The sequence below is a fragment of the Leuresthes tenuis genome, unplaced genomic scaffold (genome assembly GCF_036924035.1).
Source record: "Leuresthes tenuis unplaced genomic scaffold, fLeuTen1.0.hap1 SCAF_18, whole genome shotgun sequence".
Classification (NCBI taxonomy): domain Eukaryota; kingdom Metazoa; phylum Chordata; class Actinopteri; order Atheriniformes; family Atherinopsidae; genus Leuresthes; species Leuresthes tenuis.
Window position 1 is genome coordinate 25,373,523 of NW_027325372.1, and position 15,216 is coordinate 25,388,738.

Sequence of the window (15,216 nt, forward strand, 5' to 3'; positions counted from 1 at the left end):
AACACATTTTTCAGCAATTATGGTCGGACATTCACACCTACTCACAGACGAACACCTCCGCTCCCACATTTGATAGTGTATAGTCGGGCATTCTCACCCTTTCTCAACAGCTTTTTGCAAATTATGATCTGATATTCACACCTACTTGCAGTCGAACAGCTCTGCTCCCGCTTTTGATTATGTTTGGTTGGATATTCGAACATTTTCTTAACTGCTTTTTACAAACTTTGGTCGGACGTTCACACCGTCTTGCAGCCGAACACCTCCGCTTCCGCTTTTGATGGTATATAGTCGGGCATTCGAGCCTTTTCTTACCCACCTATTACTTACTATGGTTGGACATTCAAACCTTCTTGTAGCCGAACACATCCGCTCCTGCTTTTGATGATGTATGATTTGGCATTCGCACCTTTTCTTACCCATTTTTCAGTAATTTTTGGTCGGACATTCACACCTTCTTGCACCTGAACACCTCTGCTCCCACTTTTGATGGTGTATAGTCGGGCTTTCGAGCCTTTTCTTCCCCGATTTTTACAAATTATGGTTGGACATTCAGACCTTGCAGCCGAAAACCAAAGGCCATAGTTTGCCAAAAGCGGGTAAGGTGCGAATGACCGACTAAATATCAACAAAAGTGGGGGCGGAGGTCTTCGGATGCAAGTGGGTGTGAATATCCCACCATACAAGTATGGTGGAGAGGAAGCTGTGAATGGCCGACCATAGTAAAAGGCGGGTGAGAGAAGGTGCGAATGTCAAACCATACATAATCAAAACAGGGAGCGGAGGTGTTCTGCTGTAAGAAGGTGTGAATGTCCAACCATAGTTGGTAAAAAGCGGGTAAGAAAAGGTTAAAATACCCGACTGTACACAATCAATAGCGGGAGCGGAGTTGTTCGGCTACTAAAAGGTGTGAAAGTCCGACCATGGTTTGTAAAAAGCGGGTAAGAAAAGGTGCGAATGCCCGACAATGTATGATCAAAAGAGGGAGTGGAGGTTTTCGGCTGCAAGAAGGTCTGAATGTCCAACCATAATTTGTAAAAACCGGGGAAGAAAAGGCTCGAAAGCCCGACTATACACCATCAAAAATGGGAGCGGAGGTGTTCAGCTGCAAGACGGTCTGAATGTCCATCAATAATTTCTAGAAAACATGAAAGAAAATTTTCGAATATCAAACCACACATGATCATAAGTGGGAGAGGAGGTGTTCAGCTGTAAGAAGGTGTGAATGTCCGACCATAGATGGTAAAAAGCGGGTAAGAAAAGGTTAAATTACCCGACTGTACACAATCAAAAGAGGGAGCGGAGTTGTTCAGCTAAGAGAAGGTGTGAAAGTCCGACCTTGGTTTGTAAAAAGCGGGTAAGAAAAGGTTCGTATGCCCGAATATACACCATCAAAAGCGGAAGCGGAGGTGTTCTGCTGCAAGATATTGTGAACGTCTGACCAAAGTTTGTAAAAAGCAGTTAAGAAAAGGTTCGAATATCTAACCAAACATAATCAAAAGCGGGAGCAGAGCTGTTCGACTGGAAGTAGGTGTTAATGTCAGATCATAATTTGCAAAAAGCTGATGAGAAAGGGTGAGAATGCCCAACTATACACCATCAAATGCGGTAGCGGAGTTGTTCGGCTGTGAGTAGGTGTGAATCTCCAACCATAATTGCTGAAAAATGTGTTAGAAAAGGTAAAAGTGCCGGTCCATACATCATCAAAATCGGGAGAGGTGGTGTTCAGCTGCAAGAAGGTCTAAATGTCCATCAATAATTGCTAGAAAACATGAAAGAAAATTTTCGAAAATCAAACCACACATGATCATAAGTGGGAGAGGAGGTGTTCAGCTGCAAGAAGGTGTGAATGTCCACCCATAATACCTGAAAAATGGGTAAAAAAAGGTGCGAATGCCCAACCATACATCATCAAAAGCAGGAGTGCATGTGTTCGGCTACAAGAAGGTGTGAACGTCCAACCAAAGTTTGTAAAAAGCAGTTAAGAAAAGGTTCGAATATCCAACCATACATAATCAAAAGCGGGAGCAGAGCTGTTCGACTGCAAGTAGGTGTGAATGTCAGATCATAATTTGCAAAAAGCTGATGAAAAAGGGTGAGAATGCCCGACTATACACCATCAAATGCGGTAGCGGAGTTGTTCGGCTGTGAGTAGGTGTGAATCTCCAACCATAATTGCTGAAAAATGTGTTAGAAAAGGTAAAAATGCCGGTCCATACATCATCAAAAGCGGGAGAGGTGGTGTTCGGCTGCAAGAAGGTGTGAAAGTCCGACAATGGTTTGTAAAAAGCGGGTAATAAAAGGTTCGAATTACCGAAATTACATCATCAAAAACGGAAGCGGAGGTGTTCGGATGCAAGAAGGTGTGAACGTCCGACCAAAGTTTGTAAAAAGCAGTGAAAAGCGACAAAAAGCTTTTCGTGAGTTCTGCATGATTTGGGATTTTGCTTATAAAATGCATTACTTCACTCAAACTATGTTAAAACTGATTTGTCCTTCATATTTACCATGTCTAGAAAGATTTAAACAAAAAAACAACGTTGTACTTTGCAGTAAAAGAAAGAGCAAATCTAAAGTTTCAGGAATCCGAGTATAAGCCTGCTTTCATGAGTTCTGCACGATTTCGGATTTTGCTATAAAATGAATTGCTTTGCTCAAACCAAGTTAAAACTGCTTTGTCCTTCCATATTCATCAATGTCTAGATCGACTTCAACAAAGAAAAACATTGGACTTTGCAGTAGAAGAAGTTGAAATCCATCTACACATTGATAAATATGAAGGACAAAGCAGTTCCCACTTGCCCATAAGAAAATAAGCTTATTTTCGGATTCCTGATCCTTCAGTGTTGCTCTTTCTTCTACTGCAAAATACAATGTTGTTCTTTGTTGAAGTCGATCTAGACATTGATAAATATGAAGGAAAAAGCAGTTTTAACTTGGTTTGAGTGAATGAATTCATTTTATACATAAAATCCGAAATCGTGCAGAACTCATGAAAATAAGCTTATTCTCGGATTCCTAAAACTTTTGATTGGCTCTTTCTTTTACTGCAAAGCACAACGTTGTTTTTTTGTTTAAATCTATCGAGACATTGATAAATATGAAGGTAAAAGACGTTTTAACATAGTTTGAGTGAAGGAATTGATTTTATAGATAAAATCCCAAATCATGCAGAACTCCTCAAAAGGGGCGTATGGCTTAATCACAAGTGTGGTTCTTTCTCATTCAGGGTAGTATGAGGAAGTTTATGCTTAAAATATATGTAGAAATGGGTACATATGAAGGACAAAGCAGTGTTAACTTAGTTTGAGTGAAGGAATTCATTTTATACATAAAATCCCAAATCATGCAGAACGTATGAAAAGAAGCTTATTCTCGGATTCCTGATCCTTCAGTTTTGCTCTTTCTTCTACTGCAAAATACAATGTTGTTTTTTGTTGAAGTCGATCTAGACATTGATAAATATGAAGGAAAAAGCAGTTTTAACTTGGTTTGAGTGAATGAATTCATTTTATACATAAAATCCGAAATCGTGCAGAACTCATGAAAATAAGCTTATTCTCGGATTCCTAAAACTTTTGATTTGCTCTTTCTTTTATTGCAAAGTACAACGTTGTTTTTTTGTTTAAATCTATCGAGACATTGATAAATATGAAGGTAAAAGCTGTTTTAACATAGTTTGAGTGAAGGAATTAATTTTATAGATAAAATCCCAAACCATGCAGAACTCCTCAGGGGGCGTATGGCTTAATCACAAGTGTGGCTCTTTCTCATTCAGGGTAGTATGAGGAAGTTTATGCTTGAAATATATGTAGAAATGGGTACATATAAAGGACAAAGCAGTGTTAACTTAGTTTGCGTGAAGAAATTCATTTTATACATAAAATCCGAAATCGTGCAGAACTCATGAAAATAAGCTTATTCTCGGATTCCTAAAACTTTTGATTTGCACTTTCTTTTACTGCAAAGTACAACGTTGTTTTCTGTTGAAATCTATCTAGACATTGATAAATACCAGCCGAAACTCTGCTGCCGCTTTTGATAATTTATGGTTGGGCATTCTTACCTTTTCTTACCCGCTTTTTACAAATTATGATCTTACATTCACACCTACTTGCAGTCGAACACCTTCTCATCCACTTATGATCATGTGCGGTTGGGCTTTCGCACCTTTTCTTACCCATTTTTCAGTAATGATGGGTGGACATTCAGACCTTCTTGCAGCCGAAAACCTCCGCTCCTCTTTTGATCATACATTGTCGGGCATTCACACCTTGTCTTACCCGCTTTTTACAAACTTTAGTCGGACATTCAAACCTTCTTGCAGCTGAACCACCTCCGCTCCCTGTTTTGATCATATATGGTCTGGCAGTAGTACCTTTTCTTACCCGTTTGTGAGTAATTATGGCTGGACATTCACACCTACTTGCAGCCGAACACAACCTCTCCCGCTTTTGATGATATATGGTCCGGCATTCTTACCTTTTCTAACACATTTTTCAGCAATTATGGTCGGACATTCACACCTACTCACAGACGAACACCTCCGCTCCCACATTTGATAGTGTATAGTCGGGCATTCTCACCCTTTCTCAACAGCTTTTTGCAAATTATGATCTGATATTCACACCTACTTGCAGTCGAACAGCTCTGCTCCCGCTTTTGATTATGTTTGGTTGGATATTCGAACATTTTCTTAACTGCTTTTTACAAACTTTGGTCGGACGTTCACACCGTCTTGCAGCCGAACACCTCCGCTTCCGCTTTTGATGGTATATAGTCGGGCATTCGAGCCTTTTCTTACCCACCTATTACTTACTATGGTTGGACATTCAAACCTTCTTGTAGCCGAACACATCCGCTCCTGCTTTTGATGATGTATGATTTGGCATTCGCACCTTTTCGCACCTTTTCTTACCCATTTTTCAGTAATTTTTGGTCGGACATTCACACCTTCTTGCACCTGAACACCTCTGCTCCCACTTTTGATGGTGTATAGTCGGGCTTTCGAGCCTTTTCTTCCCCGATTTTTACAAATTATGGTTGGACATTCAGACCTTGCAGCCGAAAACCTCCGCTCCCTCTTTTGATCATACATTGTCGGGCATTCGCCCCTTGTCTTAAACGGTTTTTACAAACTTTAGTCAGACATTCACACCTTGCAGCTGAACCACCTCCATTCCCTGTTTTGATCATGTGTGGTCTGGAAATACTACCTTTTCTTCCCCCGTTTGTGAGTAATTATGGCTGGACATTCACACCTACTTGCAGCCGAAAAACCACCTCTCCCGCTTTTGATGATGTATTGTCCGGCATTCTAGTCTTTTCTATCACATTTTTCAGCAATTATGATCTGACATTCACACCTACTTGCAGTCGAACAGCTCTGCTCCCGCTTTTGATTATGTTCGGTTGGATATTCAAACCTTTTCTTAACTGCTTTTTACAAACTTTGGTCGGACGTTCACACCTTCTTGCAGCCGAACACCCCCGCTTCCGCTTTTGATGGTATATATTCGGGTATTCGAACCTTCTCTTACCCGCTTTTTACAAACCATGGTTGGACTTTCATACCTTCTTGTAGCTGAACAACTCCACTCCTGCTTTTGATGATTTATGGTTGGACATTCGCATCTTTTCCTACCCATTTTTCAGTAATTATGGGTGGATATTCACATCTTCTTGCAGCTGAACACCTCCTCTCCCGCTAATGATCATGTAAGGTTTGATATTCGAAAATTTTCTTTCATGTTTTAAAGCAATTATTAATGGACATTCACACCTACTTGCAGCCGAACACCACCTCTCCCGCTTTTGATGATGTATGGACCGGCATTCTTACCTTTTCTAACACATTTTTCAGCAATTATGGTTGGAGAATCACACCTACTCACAGCCGAACAACTCCGCTACCGCATTTGATGGTGTATAGTCGGGATTTCTCACCCTTTCTCATCAGCTTTTTGCAAATTATTCTCTGACATTCACACCTACTTGCAGTCGAACAGCTCTGCTCCCGCTTTTGATTATGTTTGGTTAGATATTCGAACCTTTTCTTAACTGCTTTTTTACAAACTTTGGTCCGACGTTCACACCTTCTTGCAGCCGAACACCTACGCTTCCGGTTTTGATAGTGTATATTCGGGCATACGAACCTTTTCTTACCCGCTTTTTACAAACCATGGTCGGACTTTCACACCTTCTCTTAGCTGAACAACTCCGCTCCCTCTTTTGATTGTGTACAGTCGGGTATTTTAACCTTTTCTTACCCGCTTTTTACAAACTATGATCGGACATTCACACCGTCTTACAGCGGAACACCTCCGCTCCCTCTTTTGATGGTGTATGTTCGGGCATTCGAACCTTTTCTTACCCGCTTTTTACAAACCAGGGTCGGACTTTCACACCTTTTAGTAGCCGAACAACTCCGCTCCCGCTATTGATTGTGTACAGTCGGGTATTTTAACCTTTTCTTATCCGCTTTTTACCAACTATGGTTGGACATTCACACCTTCTTACAGCAGAACACCTCCGCTCCCTGTTTTGATTATGTATGGTTTGACATTCGCACCTTCTCTCACCCGCCTTTTACTATGGTCGGCCATTCACAGCTTCCTCTCCACCATACTTGTATGGTGGGATATTCACACCAACTTGCATCCGAAGACCTCCGCCCCCACTTTTGTTGATATTTAGTCGGTCATTCGCACCTTACCCGCTTTTGGCAAACTATGGCCTTCTTGCAGCCAAACACCTCTGATCTCGCTTTTGATGATGTAAGGTTGGGCATTCAGACCTTGCTTCACCTGCTTTTCACCAAATATAGTCGGACATTCACACCCACTTGCATCCGAAGACCTCCGCCCCAAATTTTGTTGATATTTAGTCGGACATTCGCACCTTACCCGCTTTTGGCAAACTATGGCCTTCTTGCAGCCAAACACCTCTGATCTCGCTTTTGATGATGTAAGGTTGGGCATTCAGACCTTGCTTCACCTGCTTTTCACCAAATATAGTCGGACATTCACACCTTCTTGCAGCCGAACACTTCCGCTCCACCTTTTAGTGTTCTATCACACCTTTTTTTCACCGCATTTTATACATTATGGTTGGAAATTTTCAACCACTCTCATCCGAAGACCTCTCCTCCCGCTTTTGTTAATATATTTGAACTTTAGTCGGACATTCAAACCTTCTTGCAGCTGAACCACCTCCGCTCCCTGTTTTGATCATATATGGTCAATAGTACCTTTTCTTACCCGTTTGTGAGTAATTATGGCTGGACATTCACACCTACTTGCAGCCGAACACAACCTCTCTCGCTTTTGATGATGTATGGACCGGCATTCTTACCTTTTCTAACACATTTTTCAGCACTTATGGTAGGACATTCACACCTTCTGGCAGCTGAACACCTCCTCTCCCACTTATGATCATGTGCGGATTGATTTTCGAAAATTTTCTTTCATGTTTTCTAGCAATTAATGATGGACATTTAGACCTTGCAGCTGAACACCTCCGCTCCCGCTTTTGATCATACATTGTCAGGCATTCGAACCTTGTCTTACCCGCTTTTTACAAACTTTAGTCAAACATTCACACCTTTTTGCAGCCGAACACAGTTTTTTGCAGCCGAATTTGGGCATTCGAACCTTTTCTTACCCGCTTTTTACCAACTATGGTCGGACATTCACACCGTCTTACAGCGGAACACCTCCGCTCCCTCTTTTGATGGTGTATGTTCGGGCATTCGAACCTTTTCTTACCCGCTTTTTACAAACTATGCTCGGACATACAAACCTTCTTGTAGCCGAACACATCCACTCCTGCTTTTGATGATGTATGGTTGGGCATTCGAACCTACTTGTTGCCCGCTTTTCATTAATTATGGGTGGACATTCACACCTTGTCGCAGCCAAACACCTCCGCTCCCTGTTTTGATCAAGTATGGTTGGACATTCGCACCTTTTCTCACCCGCTTTTTGCAAACTATGGTCGGCCATTCACAGCTTCCTCTCCACCATACTTGTATGGTGGGATATTCACACCCACTTGCATCCGAAGACCTCCGCCCCCACTTTTGTTGATATTTAGTCGGTCATTCGCACCTTACCCACTTTTGGCAAACTATGGCCTTCTTGCAGCCAAAAACCTCTGATCTCGCATTTGATGATGTAAGGTTGGATATTCAGACCTTGCTTCACCTGCTTTTCACCAAATATAGTCGGACATTCACACCTTCTTGCAGCCGAACACTTCCGCTCCACCTTTTAGTTTTCTATGGGGCATTCACACCTTTTTTTGCATCGCATTTAATAAAAACACCACAGGAACACCGTATTGAGGCTTTGTTCTGACCGCTCATTCGGTGTCGCGTTTCTTTCAAGCAATTCTCCTGGCTAGCCCGCACTCGGCTCGCTTCCAGAGCCGTGTTAAAGTCTACTTCGCATTCCGCACCTCCGCCCACCCGCTGCACTGAGCACTCTTCAGCCCTTTTAAATGGTATAACTTTACACTACCGCACGCTCCAGCGAGCACCATTCAAGCAACAACTTTGCACTCCAGCTTCGAACATCGGCACAGTCGCAACAAGTAAGGCGACTCTACTCAGAGAAGTCACTCTGCACAGTAACAAGATTTCTTTTGCACAGACAGAAAGGGCTTCACCCGCAAAGGTAAAGCCTGCCAAAAATAGAAACAATTCATTAGTGCTGCTCTCCACGGAAGTCTTTAGTAAAAGGCGAAAGACTTGTACATTATGAAGAGAAACCAGAGTACGATTATCCATCACTGCGGGAGCAGGGCATCAGGCTAGTTGGCATAGCCACCTTCCCCATGGTGAGCTTTGCTTGGTTGAGACGCTTGATCCCCCCCCTTGCTCCTCAGCTGACCAAGTAGGAACAATCGGGCCCTGTTCGATGGCTGCCTTGTCTTTTACTCTGTGCAAAAGACAAGGCAGCCACAAACAACACGGGAACACCGTATTGAGGCTTTGTTCTGACCGCTCATTCGGTGTCGCGTTTCTTTCAAGCAATTCTCCTGGTTAGCCCGCACTCGGCTCGCTCCCAGAGCCGTGTTAAAGTCTACTTCGCATTCACTCTCTTTTCTCAGCAGACAAAAAGAAAGTTTCATCTTGGGCTCCCTGAAACTTCCATCCTGCACCGCTGTTTGCTTTTTCACAAGAGCAGAGGAGAGCGCACCGTTCCCAGCGGCACTGCAGTACCGGGTCGATGCTTGGAGTGAACGGAGCAAGCTCCTTTTTTAACTCCTATTGATAAAAATCCATTTAATATGTAGTCCTCGCATAGAGGACACATCAGACATTAAACTGATAAGAACAGATACTACACTTGATCTTAGCCAAAAGGCCGAGAAGCGATAACTGTCCACTGGTTCACGTCCGAGGGCCCTTCCTGGCACCATGCGCACTTGTAGCGGTGTTCTTTTTATGGCCATAGTGTCACTTTGCACCTCCGCCCACCCGCTGCACTGAGCACTCTTCAGCCCTTTTAAATGGTATAACTTTACACTACCGCACGCTCCAGCGAGCACCATTCAAGCAACAACTTTGCACTCCCAGCTTCGAACATCGGCACAGTCGCAACAAGTAAGGCGACTCTACTCAGAGAAGTCACTCTGCACAGTAACAAGATTTCTTTTGCACTGACAGAAAGGGCTTCATCCGCAAAGGTAAAGCCTGCCAAAAATAGAAACAACTCATTAGTACTGCTCAACATTGTACTTTGCAGTAAAAGAAAGAGCAAATCTAAAGATTCAGGAATCCGAGAATAAGCTTACTTCCATGAGTTCTTCACGATTTCGGATTTTGCTATAAAATGAATTCCTTCACTCAAACTAAATTAAAACTGCTAAACCGCGAATCTGTTACATGCAAGGCAGATGTCAAATTCACCGAAATAGGATCTAAGGGTATTTGGCCAATCGAGCTGTAGCAGCTTTGGTAAAAGAGTATAAGTTGAAGAGTTTGTGAATAAAGGTGTGCGCACACATAGTGAGTTGTAGGAAAATAGGCAGGGAGCAATGCCGGCTGGGGTATAGGTTCTTGTATGTTGTCTGACTGTTTGATTTGAATGTGTTGTGTAAGTGTCCTGTTGAATGTTACATGTTTGGGCTTTGACACGCTTCACTGTGGTTGTTAACTGTGTGGTGTGTCCTGAAATGTTATATGTTTGGGCTGTGTGACATGCTTAATGCTTTTCAGTAGCAACCCACTTATTCATATATAGCAACTGACAACATAAGAAGTCCGGACATACTTTGATAGTAGTTGTAGAAGTATCCTTATTGATAATAGATAAACTAATTCATAGTGATAGAACAGTAGATGAACAGGTGCCTGCACATGTCTCATGAAAATAAAATGGGTGTATGATTGCTGACGGCAGAGCAATACTGCCAAACTTATGAGTTCTTGTGGCAAACTTGATTCAGTGTCTTGACGTGTATACGCTGTTTCGCTGACTTGTCACAAGAAACAAAGTGTGTTTGATAAGATCCGACCATTTTATTACAGGAGGATCAGTATGTATGGATTCTGATGTGACTGATAAACCCATTCGTATCTTAAGCATAATCTAACAACGCCCTGGCACACAATCAAAAAAAAAAAGAGAGAGCGGTTTTGTGTCCCCACAGTCCATAATGTAGAAAAGAGAGAAAAAAGCCTTTCTGATTTGGTGTGTGTGCTCACAGTGCAGAGTGTAGAGAAAAGAGAGAAAAGAAAGCCGTTTTGGTGTCACGGGTGTTTTGACTTACACACACACATTTCTGAATTGAGAAAGGAAATTATTTTAGAGGAAGCACTAGAGTTTAGATCCCACATTTGTTGATAGGTATTCATTTAATTTTTCTTTTAATCAGTTTTAAAGTGAATACTAACTGAGAAATGAAAAAGGTGAAGAGTTTAGAAGCTTGGTTCAAGAGCAAAACTTGGTTTATGATCAGCTGAGTCTCTAAACAGAACAGCAAAGGGCTTCATCGAACATTTAAAAAAGATTCAGATTGTTAGAATATCCAGAATTTATAGGAATGGTGGTGATTACTCTTATTTTCTAGAATGGAAATAACTGCACCATGTCTGTTTTATGAATTTAAGGGGCTAAAAAGTTTTGTTCTCGTTTTTCTATGATTAACCGAATGTATGTGAGAGTCCAAAGAGACAGAAGGGTTACGGCCGAGCGCTGGACCTTCCAAAAAAGATGAGACAGGCTGGACTCGTGCCATACTAGTTAAGACCTGCCAGTGGATAACAGGTTCTTTAAACTCACACAAACTCACACACGTTCGCACACATACACCCATACACACACACATTCTTGAACTTGCTGCAAGATTAAACCTTTGCATTAACTGACTCCAGCAACTCTGAGTCTCATTGAGAGACTTTTCTCAACAATTGGGTCCTCAAACCAGATCTCAACGTTTTTTCCGCTGTCCAGGGTCGGAGCTGAAACCGTGCACGGGGGAGTCCAGTACTCCTAATGAAAGACCCCCTGCTGAATTGCGGTAATTAGGGGCCAGTGTCCACTGAAAGGGGGAAAAAGGGACGAGATCGTACTTTTGAATCAATGGCCAGAAGCCATTGGCAGTGCAGGCATCAACAATAATGGTGTTATTTCACCCATTAACACTTAAGGTACCTCATGCAGTGGCTGTGATATGGTTACTTAACAAAATATCTTTACCAGACATCTCTCCTACATAACAGTTCTTCTTTCACAGCCACACCTTGTTGTCGAGAGATGTGCTACACTTAATCCATCCACACTGCTACCTACCCCACAGATGGAAAGCCTCATGATTGCATGTCAGAAATAACCATCAGTGTTTTACCCAGGCCAGACTTAACTGATATACGTTATGAAAATGCAGAAATAACTATATTTATTCAACAGATCAAGGAAAAAAACCCTGATGGCACAAATGCTACAGGATTTGCAGTAGTAACAGAAACTGAAGTTTTCTTAAAACAACCACTACCAAAAAATTACTCTGTTCAAGCAGTCGAATTGGTAGCTTTAACTGAAGCTTGTAAATTAAATAACAAAAAGGTTGTTAACGTTTACACTGACAGTCAGTATGCCTTCTCAACTGTACATGTGTTAACACAGCATTGGAAAAACAGGTATGTTGACATCCACAGCTAAATGTATAAACTACAAATATTTTAGCATTATGAGATGTTATTCAATTGCCATCTACAATAGACTCGTATGAATGACCGGAAGGAAAACCATACTGCCAAAGAATTTGTATAAATATGCTGCAGTATTGAGCCACGGACCATGTCATGTCTCAACAGGAGTGATGGAAGCAATAATGAACAAGGTTTTTACAGCATATGGTTTTACTAATTATTGAATTTTTTTTTTAGAATAAATAAATGAATAAAGTTTTGTCTAGCAGGTCAAATATGTACAAAATACATTCCACAGGGCAATCTAAGACCAAAACGAAGATAATTCCCTAAGCCAGTGTATCTTTTTCAACATATTTGTTTGAATTTCATTATTTCATTATTGTGTAGATTTCATTGAACTAAATTAATGTTAAGGGAAACGATTCTGCTCAGTGACAACAGAGGTTTTTACCAAACGGTCTGAAATATTTCCACGTGCATAAGCAGATGCACATTGTGCCAGGAAGGGCCCTCGGACGTGAACCAGTGGACAGTTATCGCTTCTCTGCCTTTTGGCTAAGATCAAGTGTAGTATCTGTTCTTATCAGTTTAATGTCTGATATGTCCTCTATGCGAGGACTACATATTAAATGGATTTTTATCAATAGGAGTTGAAAAAGGAGCTTGCTCCGTTCACTCCAAGCATCGACCCGGTACTGCAGTGCCGATGGGAACGGTGCGCTCTCCTCTGCTCTTGTGAAAAAGCAGGATGGAAGTTTCAGGGAGCCCAAGATGAAACTTTCTTTTAATCTGCTGAGAAAAGAGAGTGAATGCGAAGCAGACTTTAACACGGCTCTGGGAGCGAGCCGTGTGCGGGCTAACCGGGAGAATTGCTTGAAAGAAATGCGACACCGAATGAGCGGTCAGAACAAAGCCTCAATACGGTGTTCCCGTGTTGTTTGTGGCTGCCTTGTCTTTTGCACAGAGTAAAAGACAAGGCAGCCATCGAATAGGGCCAGATTGTTCCTACTTGGTCAGCCGAGGAGCAAGGGGGGGTAGCAAGCGTCTCAACCAAGAAAAGCTCACCATGGGGAAGGTGGCTATGCCAACTAGCCTGATGCCCTGCTCCCGCAGTGATGGATAATCGTACTCTGGTTTCTCTTCATAACGTACAAGTCTTTCGCCTTTTACTAAAGACTTCTGTGGAGAGCAGCACTAATGAATTGTTTCTGTTTTTGGCAGGCTTTACCTTTGGGGGTGAAGCCCTTTCTGTCTGTGCAAAAGAAATCTTGTTAATGTGCAGAGTGACTTCTCTGAGTAGAGTCGCCTTACTTGTTGGGACTGTGCCGATGTTCGAAGCTGGAGTGCAAAGTTGTTGCTTGAATGGTGCTCGCTGGAGCGTGCGGTAGTGTAAAGTTATACCATTTAAAAGGGCTGAAGAGTGCTCAGTGCAGCGGGTGGGCGGAGGTGCAAAGAGACACTATGGCCATAAAAAGAACACCGCTACAAGTGCGCATTGTGCCAGGAAGGGCCCTCGGACGTGAACCAGTGGACAGATATCGCTTCTCGGCCTTTTGGCTAAGATCAAGTGTAGTATCTGTACTTATCAGTTTAATATGTGATATGTCTATGGAAGGACTACATATTAAATGGATTTGTATCAATAGGAGTTGAAAAAGGAGCTTGCTCCGTTCACTCCAAGCATCGACCCGGTACTGTAGTGCCGCTGGGAACGGTGCGCTCTCCTCTGCTCTTGTGAAAAAGCAAACAGTGGTGCAGGATGGAAGTTTCAGGAAGCCCAAGATGAAACTTTCTTTTAGTCTGCTGAGAAAAGAGAGTGAATGCGAAGTAGACTTTAACACGGCTCTGGGAGCGAGCCGAGTGCGGGCTAACCAGGAGAATTGCTTGAAAGAAACGCGACACCGAATGAGCGCTCAGAACAAAGCCTCGGTGTTCCTGTGGTGTTTTTATAAAATGCGGTGAAAAAAAAGGTGCGAATGCCCCATAGAAAACTTAAAGGTGGAGCGGAAGTGTTCGGTTGCAAGAAGGTGTGAATGTCCGACTATATTTGGTGAAAAGCAGGTGAAGCAAGGTCTGAATGCCCAACCTTACATCATCAAAAGCGAGATCAGAGGTTTTTGGCTGCAAGAAGACCATAGTTTGCCAAAAGCGGGTAAGGTACGAATGACCGACTAAATATCAACAAAAGTGGGGGCGGAGGTCTTCGGATGCAAGTAGGTGTGAATATCCCACCATACAAGTATGGTGGAGAGGAAGCTGTGAATGGCCGACCATAGTTTGCAAAAAGCGGGTGAGAAAAGGTGCGAATGTCCAACCATACATGATCAAAACAGGGAGCGGAGGTGTTTGGCTGCGACAAGGTGTGAATGTCCACCCATAATTAATGAAAAGCGGGCAACAAGTAGGTTCGAATGCCCAACCATACATCATCAAAAGCAGGAGTGGATGTGTTCGGCTACAAGAAGGTTTGAATGTCCGAGCATAGTTTGTAAAAAGCGGGTAAGAAAAGGTTCGAATGCCCGAACATACACCATCAAGAGAGGGAGCGGAGGTGTTCCGCTGTAAGACGGTGTGAATGTCCGACCATAGTTGGTAAAAAGTGGGTATGAAAAGGTTCGAATGCCCAAATTCGGCTGCAAAAAACTGTGTTCGGCTGCAAAAAGGTGTGAATGTTTGACTAAAGTTTGTAAAAAGCGGGTAAGACAAGGTGCGAATGCCTGACAATGTATGATCAAAAGCGGGAGCGGAGGTGGTCAGCTGCAAGAAGGTCTAAATGTCCATCATTAATTGCTAGAAAACATGAAAGAAAATTTTCGAAAATCAATCCGCACATGATCATAAGTGGGAGAGGAGGTGTTCAGTTGCAAGAAGGTGTGAATGTCCTACCATAATTGCTGGAAAATGTGTTAGAAACGGTAAGAATGCCGGACCATACATCATCAAAAGCTAGAGAGGTGGTGTTCGGCTGAAAGTAGGTGTGAATGTCTGACTAAAGTTCAAATATATTAACAAAAGCGGGAGGAGAGGTCTTCGGATGAGTGGTTGAGAATTTACAA

The 15,216-nt window shown here is 42.5% G+C and overlaps 5 non-coding genes across 5 annotated transcripts; 3 read left to right on the forward strand and 2 right to left on the reverse strand.

Annotated features, from left to right (window-relative positions):
• Positions 1 to 8,664: 8,664 nt before the first annotated feature.
• On the reverse strand, positions 8,665 to 8,778 carry LOC140276391 (U5 spliceosomal RNA). Its single transcript, XR_011908989.1, has one exon. It is a non-coding gene; the product is annotated as a U5 spliceosomal RNA (small nuclear RNA).
• A 411-nt stretch (positions 8,779 to 9,189) lies between these two features.
• Positions 9,190 to 9,380, reverse strand: LOC140276235 (U2 spliceosomal RNA). The gene has a single exon (XR_011908883.1). It is a non-coding gene; the product is annotated as a U2 spliceosomal RNA (small nuclear RNA).
• Positions 9,381 to 12,695: 3,315 nt separating this feature from the next.
• On the forward strand, positions 12,696 to 12,886 carry LOC140275908 (U2 spliceosomal RNA). The gene has a single exon (XR_011908611.1). It is a non-coding gene; the product is annotated as a U2 spliceosomal RNA (small nuclear RNA).
• Positions 12,887 to 13,285: 399 nt separating this feature from the next.
• On the forward strand, positions 13,286 to 13,399 carry LOC140275768 (U5 spliceosomal RNA). Its single transcript, XR_011908485.1, has one exon. It is a non-coding gene; the product is annotated as a U5 spliceosomal RNA (small nuclear RNA).
• A 298-nt stretch (positions 13,400 to 13,697) lies between these two features.
• Positions 13,698 to 13,885, forward strand: LOC140276066 (U2 spliceosomal RNA). Its single transcript, XR_011908754.1, has one exon. It is a non-coding gene; the product is annotated as a U2 spliceosomal RNA (small nuclear RNA).
• The last annotated feature ends 1,331 nt before the right edge of the window (positions 13,886 to 15,216 follow it).